The sequence below is a fragment of the Kryptolebias marmoratus genome, linkage group LG15 (genome assembly GCF_001649575.2).
Source record: "Kryptolebias marmoratus isolate JLee-2015 linkage group LG15, ASM164957v2, whole genome shotgun sequence".
NCBI classification, from domain to species: domain Eukaryota; kingdom Metazoa; phylum Chordata; class Actinopteri; order Cyprinodontiformes; family Rivulidae; genus Kryptolebias; species Kryptolebias marmoratus.
The window spans coordinates 9,894,139-9,906,885 of NC_051444.1; the positions used below are offsets into that span (position 1 = coordinate 9,894,139).

At 38.8% G+C, this 12,747-nt stretch overlaps 1 long non-coding RNA gene across 1 annotated transcript; it reads left to right on the forward strand.

Moving 5' to 3' along the window:
- Positions 1 to 521: 521 nt before the first annotated feature.
- On the forward strand, positions 522 to 1,049 carry LOC112450062. Its single transcript, XR_003038624.2, has 2 exons — positions 522 to 882; positions 958 to 1,049. It is a non-coding gene; the product is annotated as an uncharacterized LOC112450062 (long non-coding RNA).
- The last annotated feature ends 11,698 nt before the right edge of the window (positions 1,050 to 12,747 follow it).

Below are 12,747 nucleotides of genomic sequence, written 5' to 3' on the forward strand. Positions count from 1 at the left end.
CATTGAGGCAAACAATCCTGCATGTTTTCATTGTTTCCCTGCTTTTCAGCCTGTCTTCAGTGTCTGCAGAAGCCTGATAATCACTCACTCATTCAAATCAGGTGTGTCAAAGCAGGGAAACAACAAAAACATGCAGGATAGTGTTCCTCAAGGACCAATGTTGGGAACCACTGGTACCTGTTGATAAACAACATCTATAAGTCATACTCATCAGAATTAAAAAAAAACTACATATTACTGTAAAGACAAACACAGGACTTTAGAGATGCATCATTCTTTAGCAAATCTATTAAATGCCAAGTTCTCAGCTCTTTGGGAATCACCCTGTTGGTGTAAAGTAATATTTCATCTCTTTCAAACTGTGGTGCATATCTGGAATTTCTCTAGAGGCAGCAAAAATAATAAAATATCCAAATTATTTCAATGGATAATATAGAATTGTCTCATTTCCCACTGTAGGTAGCATGTGTTGGGGTCCAGGGTTTTTGAATGGTGGGGTTGCTGTCTCACTTTTTTCCACCAGAGGGCGTCCTGAGGTTTTGCCTGGAGGGTTGGTCTACAGCTCCTGATCCAGCGCACCTGGTGCCAATCTCGTCAGCTCCTATATTAGGAGGGAGTCGCCGTCACTTCACTGCCAGAGTGTCACCTATGTTCGGACTTTCCTTCAGGACTCTGTGGACCATCCAGACATCAGGTCAGACGGTTCCCTGACCCTGATTCCTCGAGGAGCTGACTAGACACCCAAGTTACGTTTCTCTAAGCAGTGGAACTCCCCATTACTCGTCCACCCTCCAACGCCGCCTCTCCAGCCGTCCTCTTCCTCCCATCGAGCCCTGGACACCCCAGACGCCTCCCCCCCGGTCCGGACCCGCTTCCAACCACGTAAGCTCCATCTGACTCCGTCTTTGAAGATTCCTGCTGAGCTTGAATTGAACTGACCTGTCCTCCTGTGCTCAGAGACCTGGTGTGTGCCGTAGAGGAGATCCTGGACCTAACACCATCACTCACCTTCCTGTTTAATTTCTTTATAATAAACCTCTCACATTTGAGCCAGTGTTCTTAGTTGTGTTCTGCATGTGGGTACGAAAATTAGAATCCAACATGACAGCATGTTCTGGTTCATCCTTTTAGTTTAAGGGATTTTTATACTTGAATGATTCATGGACCAGTGTCAAGCTTAACTGAGAAGAAAATCTTCAGAAAGTATGCAGGACTTGGTTAAGACCAGGTCAATGAAATTAGCTAAATATAAAAAAAAAACTGAGGATAGCTGAAAGCCTTTGCTGAACTCTGACAACCATTTTTAAGACAAACGGCATGTTAGTTACCAAAAGTGCCTCATCTCTTTGTTCATCCAGTTGCTTGATGAATAATTTAGATGGCTGTACAACATTACTTTTCTTTATTCACCAGCGGAAACACCTATATGAAAACACTTTGGTCCATCAGTCTTTCTCTTACAGTCTCTGAGTCTCAGACTTGACTGTCAGGTTGGCAGAACAGCTGCTGATCCTCAGACTGGCAGGGCTATTGTTTTCATTTCCCCTCCATTAAACACAGCCTTAGGAGAAAACAGGGGAAAGTAAGAGAAGGGAGTTTAGAGGAGAGGTGGGGAACCATCTTGGGAGGATCTGTTGCTACTAGACAGTGTGTATCATAACAGCTGCTGTCCACAGGGGGAAACTTGGCTGGATACATCAAAGGCTTATTCACAGCCCACCTCTACCATCTGACACACACCATGCAGACAGGCACACACACACACACACATGCTATCTTCCCTTCCTTACATTAAATGTGGATGCCGCAATTAACATAAACCCCTCAATAAATGAGTAATTGTCAGGTTAAAGGAAGTAATGTTCCAGTCTGGATTACCTAAACTGTTCGCTGTCAGCAGTGAGGACTGCTTTTATGATTGTTCTGGTTTTCGTGTAAATGAATTAAAGTTCCATTTCAGTGGCGCCCCTTGTATATGCCAACACATTCTTCAGATTGAGAGCCGAGCTGGCCTCGCTTCAACACATTTCTCTCACAGACTCTTTAATAGGCAGCAGTCCTCACAAACCCTCCCCAAAAGACAAGAGGGCTGGGGGGGTGGTGTGTGTGTGGAGAGCAGTAAGAGCGTTTTATGCAGCGCCTTACAAAACTCCTCAAGGGCTCAGAGGACGAGGTTTCAATTTATTTGCTTGTTAAGAATCCCCTTGTTCTGTTGGGAGAAACCAATTATGCTACTCTGCTTCCATCGTGAGGCAACAAATGTGAACTACAAGTTTTATCACCCTTTATAAGAGCCACTTTCACCTTCGCTTCAACTAAATATAATGTCTGTAGTGCCAAAACTGTTCTTAACCATCCAGAAAAAAATAACACAACTTTTTGTTTTTATATATATATATATATATATATATATATATATATTCATGAGTTAGGACAGAGGGGAAAAATGTTCAGCTTTTAAAACAATTTTGAGTGAGTGTAAAACTATGCAGGCCTAAATGTGTATATTTAGGCAATTGCACTTTAAAAGAAAAATAAAGACAAATTCTAATAGTTACTGTATAATTGCTAAAACAAAGTGAACCTTGAATTTATGCCATATAATTTTGTATGTTCCATTAACATAAAAATGAATGAAATTACTGTTAAATAACTATTTTCTACTACAAATATATACATATATATATTGCAAATATTCTTATTACAACAAGAAAATGCAGCCTTTTCTATGTTGTCTGTCTATGTTTTAGCTGTTTATGTATCTCAATGATTATCATCACATTTATACAAAAAAATGACCATTTCAGCTGAACAACCTACACATATAAAGTGACCTAAAATAAATGATGTGACTTTATCATAACTGTTACTTTAGCGAGATTAACTACTACACAATAGCAAGCCATGGCGGCAGCTGATTGTGATCAGTAATAATATTTAATGAAATAATAAAACATCAGGTTATGTTTTAATTCTGTATTGCAGTCACTGTGTTTTCCTCTGGTTTGAATGTTACAAAAACACACCGCTGAACAGTTTTTATTTGCACAGTTTCTAGCTAGTTAATGTGTTATACATAAATGACTTAATAGCTTCACATTTTTGCACTACTCTTTGACAAAATGTTTGTCTAAGTGTCTGTTGTGAGTGTGTGCTGAAATGTTCTCCTCTGATTCTCTCCTTTCTGTCCCTGAGCCTGCCCAGCTGAAACAACACAAAGCAGAGGACACTTAAGAGCTCTGATCTTCCCGCTTCCTGCCAGAATCTTGAGCCCTCCACTCATCTCCTGCCAAATCTTCATCATGGCGTGTAAATATCAGCTGTGTCTGATGATGGATTAACTGAAAGGGCTGGGTAATGTCTGTGCTGCACAACAAAATGAACGCAGTGACACTGGCGCAGCTAATCTGCAATTATGATCTGGCTAATCGCCCCACCAGGTTGAGGTCTCACCTATGATGAAGTCACCATGGCAACAGTGGAGTGTTTGAAGTGACAAACGCATAAGAAGAAAGACATCAGCTTATCTGTGTAATGTAACGCCTGGTGAAATGAGAAAGCAGCGCTGATGGACACACAGACTTGAAAACAGAATAGAGAGAACCAGATGGAGTCTGAGAGGATGAAGGGGGGGGGGGACAGAGAATAAACCCAGACTCCTTCAGACAGATTGAGGCCGTGATGTTTCTCATCACTGACAGGAACAGAGACGGGGGCAGTTGCCTGTGTCTCTCTGCTGCCAGCACCGTCATGTTCAGGCCTTTTTCTCTTTAATCTTCTAACCTGTTGCATATCCAGACAAATGAAACACATTTAGGGATTTTGAGCAAGAACACAAGCCTTTTTTTCTGATGGCATCAATAAAGCTTCATTAATAAACCTGTCTTACATTGTGGATTAAAAGGATTAGACTCTGTGTGAAGCTGACAGCTTGCACTGAGCAGCAGATGTGGTTTGAAAAATATCAATAGGAGTCTGGGATTAAAGAAAATTGTTCTGTTATAAGGATGTGACTCATTAATACCTTAAAGAGTTACATGGGAGCAGATTATAAATCTTTTCTCTCACATTGAATGATGGATGAGTTGCGTAGATATTTCTGCTGCTCTTCAGTTCAAAGCCTTTGTAGTACATTTTTGTCTCAATTTCCCAGATTGTTTCATTATGTGACAGGCCCAGTCTGCAAGCAGCAGGGTTAGGACATTAAATATTGTGTGCAAAGTATGGTATGGCAATGCATGCCATAGTGCAGTGTGTGCTACCTGTTTTAAAATTTGAACCCTTTCATGCATGAATTATGATTACTTCAGCCAGGATTTTTTTTCCCCCAAAATACTTTTATTTTTCTTAGGGCATAAAAAAGGGTGGAAGAATTTTTTTTTTGTAAAAATTGTATTTATTCAAGAACCTTTCCACATCTCCCTATAGGTAGACAGCATATGTTTAGATTTGTTTTTACTAGATGGCAGTGTATTGCATGATGCACTAATGTCCATTTTTGTGGTCTATGCTCATAAAAACCCATACATGTACAAGAAAATGGCTTTTAAATAGCTGCAGTGACCATTATGCATGAAAGGGTTAAAATTCTTGTCCACCGCCAGGAGCCTGAAGTTAATGACTGTTCAGTATTGGTTCCCAGCCTTGTAATCTGTGTACAGTTATTTCTTTACTCATGATGCCATTGACAAATAAATCTCCAGTTTTACTCCAGGAATACTTCTGAAATCTACTGTTGCTAAAAACAAAAAAAAAACACAATATACGCATATTTGACACAAACAAATTGGCCTAATGGAACCAAATTTGATGCAGGATGGGTTTTTAAGCTTATTTGCATATAATGTCAGACGCTAGCAAGTTATAGGAAGACGTTTGCACCAATTTAGGTGGAGTTGACAGTAAAAGAAAGAAGGAGAACTTACTCAGTGTGTTTGTGATAGCTGTTAAGATGATCATTTTTTTGTTTGTGACCACAACAGTGCAAAAACAAATTCTGTTATACTTTCTGTCTCAGTCAGACTACCTGAAGACATTACACTAATGCAGGTGGATTTAGTGCATTTAGAGATATCTCAGTTACCAATTAGGGTAAAGGTCTTCAATCTTCATTTTTTCAAATAGTTGCTTTGCAAATGTGATTCCCAAAACACCTGTGTTTTGCTGACTATATTAAAAATATAAATAAAATATATATTAGCTTTTCCAAGCATTCATATTGGAAACACCATGGGCCAGAGCGGACAAGACTCTCTGTTATTAGCTTGTTCTGTGTTGTTTTACTGCTTTAGTTTCTCTCTGTTCCAATCTCATTTACCATTTCTGCCCTGAGGTTGTAATTTCTCAGTAACCATCTGTGGCCACATATAGCTGATCCACGAGAGACCAAGCTGCTAAAACTGACTGCTACGCTCACATTATAATGAGCAAACAGTAATAAATAATAACAACTTTTGCTCACTGCAAAAGTCTTTTTGTGAATAAAAGTTTAAAAAAGCAATATTTTTTAATTTTTTGCCACTTAAACTTTTAAATTGGAAATTGCTTGCATGAACTTTTTTCAAGCTCTCAATTAATTTCCAAGCGTGATGTGCTGTAATTGTCATGTTATTTCTTAAAGACAGGATGTACATCATTTGCAGACAATTTCCTCAGGTTTTTATTGACATCTTACAGTATTTCAACTGGTTTTTTTTAAAAACTATGATTGTAAACAGAGACCACTGTATTAAAATGTTTGCACAGGAGAGGGCAGCAGAGACTTTGCTTCAGTTCTCTGGTTGAAACAAAAAAAAAAAGCACCATATGGAGTCCAAGAGCACACATGCATGAAGACATCGGAATGACTCGTCACACAGAAGCAGATTCTTCTACACGTGTGCACATGAAACATTCCTAGCACATGTTACAACAGTGGAGCTTGATGCAGAGCTGTACTTTCCAGCTGTGTTTTAAAGAGACAAGCATTCAGCAACCCATAATCTTACCCCTGTGATGCCTTCAAAATTACACAGCAGGGCCTCAACAGGGCAAAGGAAAAACTGAGAAGGCTATAATTAAAAATCACACCTTTTAAATTATTAATCTAACGTGAAGTCTTCTGTCTAGTGTTGGAAAAGGTGAAGAAACACATGGAAACAGGTTTTGAGAGGTGTTAAAATTGACCATCTGCTCTACAATATATAGAACAACAGAACCCAGCTTTGATTAGAAACTGCATCAAGGCAACTCTCAGTGTGTAGTTTGTATCACCAGCTTAGCTAAGAATTTTTTATCAAAACAATATTTTATACTAAATTATACTGAAATTATTTCCCCTCTTGTGCATTGTAGCACTGTCCAGAATCTCGGTATTGCATAAAACTAAAATATCCAAAATCTAGCTGCTTGCCTTTGTTGTGAAAGAAGATGGCAACAAGTCCAGTCACACATTGCTCCATGTGACCTGCTCATGCCTGTAGGAGAGACTGGGAAAGAGCAAAGGGAGTGCTTTAAGATGGAAACCAGATAAACAGATAGGTGTGTGAGAGTGAAACAACATCACTATTTCATGAGAGCTGTTGTGAGTCCTCTGTACCCAAAGGCAACAGGGCAACTGAGAGGCGGCAGCAAGGGGGAAAATGATAGGAATCAAGTTACCAAAGACAAACCCATGGGCAGAGGGCAGCCTAAATATACACACATTGCTCTCACACAGAGAAAAGTCTGAATATGTACATAAAATCCCTGTATATACATATTCGTGCATGGATGCTGCTGCGTGCAGCTCAAATCCCTAACACCCCTCTGCGAGGAGAGACTCCCCCTGACAAAGATCTGCACTGACAGTGGTCACGTTTTTGCTGAGTCACGCACGCGTCGGCTCCTGCTTCTGAACGCAGACAGGGGTTTTTTGTTTTTTTTTAAAATGAGGGTTGGGTGGCAGTGACATCACTCCCTGTGACAAAGTGCCTGTGGCATTCCCACAGGGGCTGACAGCGGTGAGGAGGCAGAGATAAGCTACTAAAGTCACCCCACATCCAATAACAGCTCGAAAAATCCCTCCATCTTTGGCTCCTGTTACAGACACAGCAGGCATTCTTTGAAGCACTATTGACTATTGTTAAGAATGTCCTTCTCAGTATTTTACTTATTACAGTATTTTTTGTTATATAAGAACTGTTGGTTCTAAAAGCCCATTTTAAATAATGTTTATTGTTGATTCTCGTGTCAACATTGTTGCTCTATTGCTGTATTAAATGACAAATAGAAATATGAATTTCTAAATTTTGGCTTGGAAATAAATAAAATTAATAAAACCAGCAAAATTAGCTTAGCTTTTATATTTGGGTTAAAAACATTAGACAAATCAGAGCAGGATTAAAGACTATAGTTGGTCATTTACTAGACATAAGACTGAGTGCTAGATAAAAGCGGGAGAAACAGAGTTCTGAGTGTTTACTTTAGAATAAAATCACTGCAGCATGGTTTGAAGTTAAGGTTGGTAGAAAATATAGATGGGAAAAGCCGGATAATTCCAGTCTGAGGTCGAAGTTTCACATATTTTCTCCTTGAAAAATCGGTTTGGTTTACTTTAAACTCAGTGGACTCTGAACTAAGTGTACAGGTTGTGTTGTTTTATAGCCTTTGAGATTGTAGTGACTTCACACACCCAAAATACATGGTCTAAAGTACAGAAATGTTATATTAGAAAATACAGATAGTTCCCCACTTTCAAGGAAAAACACGTATTTAAATTACACAGTCAATCAAAATCGTTGTTTCTTGGTTTGTCTCAGATTGGGTTTACTGCCCTTTGCAGAGCCTTTGCATCGATCCCATTCAACACTTCAGGGACAAATTAGATTGCAAGCCATATACCAGCTCTGATGTCAACATAAGCGCCCCTTCATGATAAATGTTCTTCTTGCCACCCTGAGGAAGGCATTTCAACAACATTTTCACAGCAGAAGGTTAGAAAATAACAGAAGGTGAAAAAAATAACCAAGTATTGAGAGAACTGTTGCCTCACGGCGAAAAGGACCTGGGTTTGAATTTCTCCTCAGCTCTTATTTGTGTGGCGTTCGCATGTGTCTCTGTGTTGGTCCTGGACTGGAGGCCTGTTCAGGGTAAGCCTCAAATCTGCCAAAAGGAATGGATGGCTGGAAGCTGTAATACTGTGTGCCAGCTGCCTACGTGTGCCGATCTGTATGGTTGTTGTAAAAAAAAAATTAGTTAAATTGCACAACTCCAGGCTACAATTCACACAACATATGATTAAAAACGTCAAAACAACTGCTGATGCCAACTATCACTGAGTAAGTGTCAGAAATATTCACGAAAGAAATATATCCTTTCAGTGCCCTCAGTAAGTAACTTATCTCAGTTTGATAGCAAAAGCATTTTTAAAGTGGCAATGACAGACCTGTCAGCTTGAACCTGATAAATTATCTCCTCTAAACACATGAGGCTTTCTGAGTGCATTCCCATTAATTCCCTTGAATGTTTTTTTTCTTTCTTTCTTTTACCTGTTTGTTGCTCTAAGGTTCTCTATCTGTCTGTCTAGCTCCTTTGAAATTTGCTCTTAAGTGGGTGGAAATGGTCTGGATCAAAAGAATATTTATGTGTGCCTCTGGCCTGTAGTACGTCTCTGTTGTCAGTGCAAGAATTCACTGCGTCTGCAGTAATCTGAATGTTCATTGAGTTATTGGAACAGCCGGAGAGCCCAGAAGGGCAGAAGAGAGGGTTGAGTTAAGAGGGGACAGAAGGCAGAAAAAGAGAAGAGAGGAGCAGATAATGGGTTTGTTTTACAGGCAAACATCAGCAAATACCACATAAACTGAACAGATACTAAAATCCTGTTGTTTTAGTGCTACAAAAAAAAAAAAAAAACAGTAGAAAATGGAAAGCAAAATAAATAGACTTTTGAGCCACGGCAAGGTGCATTATAAACACTTAAATCAAATTATACAGATAAATAAATAAAATAAGTTAAAACATAAAAATCTTTTTTTTTTTCATCTAGCAAGGTAACATACTTCTGCAGACTTTTCTTTCCTTAAAGGGCACAAACTGATCTTTCCTCAGCTCTAAATCTGCTCCTGACTGTTGGCTGCGGAGAAAGCAAGAACCAAAGGGAGTCATTCCAAACCTGGGATATTTTACATAACTGAAAAAGGAAATGTGTTGGAATTGCTCAAGCTATAAATAAACACCGAAATGGGTTGAAGACTTGCACCTCCATTTTGATAGAGGTATGTTTACCCTCTTCATCCCAGCCCCCCCTCATTTCCTCCCATGAGCCACACACAAATAATGTAAAACGTGTTTATAAATGTAACCCGTCTGTATTTCTCTTCTATCAAATTGCACCTACATCTTGTGTGTCAATGCAACGACTTCAATAAGTGCCTCCAAAGACGGACGGCGTCATATCAAATAGTCCTACAGAAACGTGCAAAAACTGGCTAAAGTTTGGCATGCTGATGTGGCTTGGGGCCATTGTTTTGCTGAGAAACTATTTCCTAACATGCCTCTCCATCTTATTTCCTGTAACATGTCCAAATATGGTGTGTAGTGAAACCAGCCAAGTTTCCTTCTGATAAACAAACTCTTTTTTAAGTTTGCGGATAGGCCCCCCAGAGCTTTAAACGACGTCAGAAAATGGGAGAAAACATCCTAATATCATCTGTTATTGTAAGATTTATAATGTATGTGTAGCTTTAGCAGAGGAAACAGTTTCTTTTGGCATATATATATATATATATATATATATATATATTTTTTTTTTTTTTTCATTACAATGATACATACTGTGTTTTGGAATAACTGACAAGAGGTTTGAGAAAAATCTAGAAAAACTAATGGAAAAGTCTTAGAACTTATTAGATATTATTTCCAGATTGAATTTAAAGTTATTTTGTTTGTTTTTAAATGTTTTAAATTTAACTCTTGGTGGTCCCAAAGTCTGACAGGAGGTTGAGAGCTGCCCGAGCGTTTTCAGCTGCTGCCCCCAAACTGTGGAACGAGCTGTCTTTGCACATCAAGCAGGCCGACTTACTTCCTGTTTTTAAAATCCTCTCTTCAAACACATTTTTTTCTCTTTGGGTTTTAACTCAGTTTGAGATGTTGGTTTTTATTGAGATTTTTTATTTATTTATTATGTTTTAATTGGTTTTATTGTTTTTTTTATTTGGTTTTGACCATTTATGTGCTTTGAACTCTTGTGGTGTACTCTGTTCTTTTATCAGCGTACAGCACTTTGGCCAACTGCCTTGCTTTTAAAGTGCTTTATAAATAAAGTTGCATTGTACTGTACATAAGGGCTTTTCCCTCTTTGTGAAGGACTTTAAGTAATGTTGCTGATGCACGGTTTCAAGGAAACCAATGTGGCGACTCACAAACAACATAATGAATTTTCCACAGCTGTAAAAGATCATTTACAAAATCAATTATTCAGACCCCCTGCTCACCGAGACCAGGTTATAGCTTGACCCAACACTGCAGCCCAGGCTGCTGCTGCTGCTCCTGAATCAGCATCTTGTGGTACGCCACTTGTCGGAATGAGCTACATAAATTATGTAAAAGGAAACTATAAAACTTGTTTGTGTACTCTGACACGGCTTCCTTTAGGTATTTGAGCTGGAAGACACTCTGGGTGAGGTGAGAGAAGCTAGGCAGGCCGTATAAAAATGACCCTGGGTTTGCGGCTGAGGTCTAACATTGCCAGAGGCCTGAGGGAGAGAAGGATCAAAGCAGCAACATCACATGAACACAGCACTTATGTAAGCAGCTGCTGCTACTGTATATGTCACGACAGTTGTTGCACGATCACTGCAGCTGGCCAACTGCAGAAAAGTACTCTGCTGAAGCAAAGATACGTTTTAATACATGTGACTGCATCCATTGTCAAAACAATAAAAGGCAACTTGTCTCTGGATTGATTGATTCATAGTAACATATTCCAGAGTTAAATAAATTCAAGAAAGAGACAAATGAGTTACAATCCAATCAAATCAAACTGACCATGTCTTAATTTCCTGCTTCACTTCTCAGAGAAGCTTAACGGCTCTTCCTTTATCATTATTCTAGAGGGGATATGTGATTTTTCCACATGAAGCAAGCTGCTGAGTACCTCTAATCATAGAATCAAATTAGTCTCACAGCAGGTTTTCATTGACTGGCCATATGGATTCGCATTTGCTGCTCGCTGAAAGCATTCGGCTGGTACACAGAACATCTCCAAATTGTCAGAAAAAAAACAAAACCAACACTGTTATTTAAAACAAACTCGACTCGTTTTTTTAACATCACTCCCTGACCATGAACTGAGAGTTCAGAATTATCATGGTGACCACATGATCTAAACATAATGTAAGAAAAAAAATCACCTTATCACCTTTACAAATTTGAAAAATAAAAGAAGACTCTGATAATAAACTCAAAAATCCATGGCCTCATTTAATTATATACCAATGAGTTTACAGTTATGCTGACATAATCAAAGAAATGTTTTGTCATTGTTGGAAATAAATAAGACTTAAATGAGTGATTTTTGCTATTTCTCAAATACTTCATGACCTAAGCAGTCCAAGTGACAGGAAAAAAAGGACCATACCACAGTAAATTTTATCTGCAGGGATTTAAAATATTGGGATATTTGAATGTCTCACATTACATCCCTTCATATTCGTTGTATGAGGCATTATATGTCTTCCTCCTGCAAGTTCAGCACTTCGATTCCCATCCATCCACACGTCAACGTGTCCTTGGAAAAGACAATGAGCCCCACATTCCCCCCAATATGCTCATTAGTGTGTGACTGTATAGGAGAAAGTTGCTGCATATAAGGAGAGCGAATGCATGGTAAGAAGCACAGTGTGTTTGAGAGCAGAAGGACATATTAATTACAATATAGACCATCTAAGGTGAACTTTAAAACAACCAGTCTGCCAACCTGTTATCATCTGTCAGTGCAGATAATCTTTATAGGACAATTACTGTATGTTATCTGCATTCACTCTGTCTACAGGTAAATAAATGCACTATTTGTCTTTGAAAACAAAAGTTTTCTAAAACCACGTAAGCCAAAATAGTCATATTTTCTTCAAATTTGTATTGTTTCTGTTTCTCATCTCTTGCAGCGCCTTTTCCATCTGATCCCTGCCTTCATAAACAGAGGAGGAGCGGTGTCAGGCAGCAATCAATTCAAGGGCATGTCCTCAGGCAGCCTTAGAATGGCGGCGGCTGCAGCCCACTGCAGTGATCTGCTTCACCAATGGCGATGAGCAGGAGGTCTTTAAAAATAAAATGCCTGACTGACCAATAGCAAGAGAAGTTGAGCGTTCACACATGCACATCACTACACCCACACAAAACCACTCACTGCACCTAATGGTTGCAATCTTAAGGAACAGAATGCCTGATTTTCATCATAAATTATTTTATTGAGCAGTATTTTTAAACAAATTATCAGTTACATTTGAAATCTAAACATAAAAACGATGGTATGAGCCAGCTGTACGTGCAAATATGGGCATTATTCACAAAAAGAAAAAGGACACAAAACAGACAGCTCACAGTGCAAGTGTTACAACAAAAAACATTGAAAAAAAATGAAAGAAAGAAAACTAAGAGGAAAAACAAAAAAACACCAGCGTCATCAAATAATCATAAATGAGTCAAATGAGCTTTCTGTACAGACAGACAACAGCAGTACGATGTGCCAAAGGATGGAAAACAATTTTTCCAGAAACTATTCACAGCAGA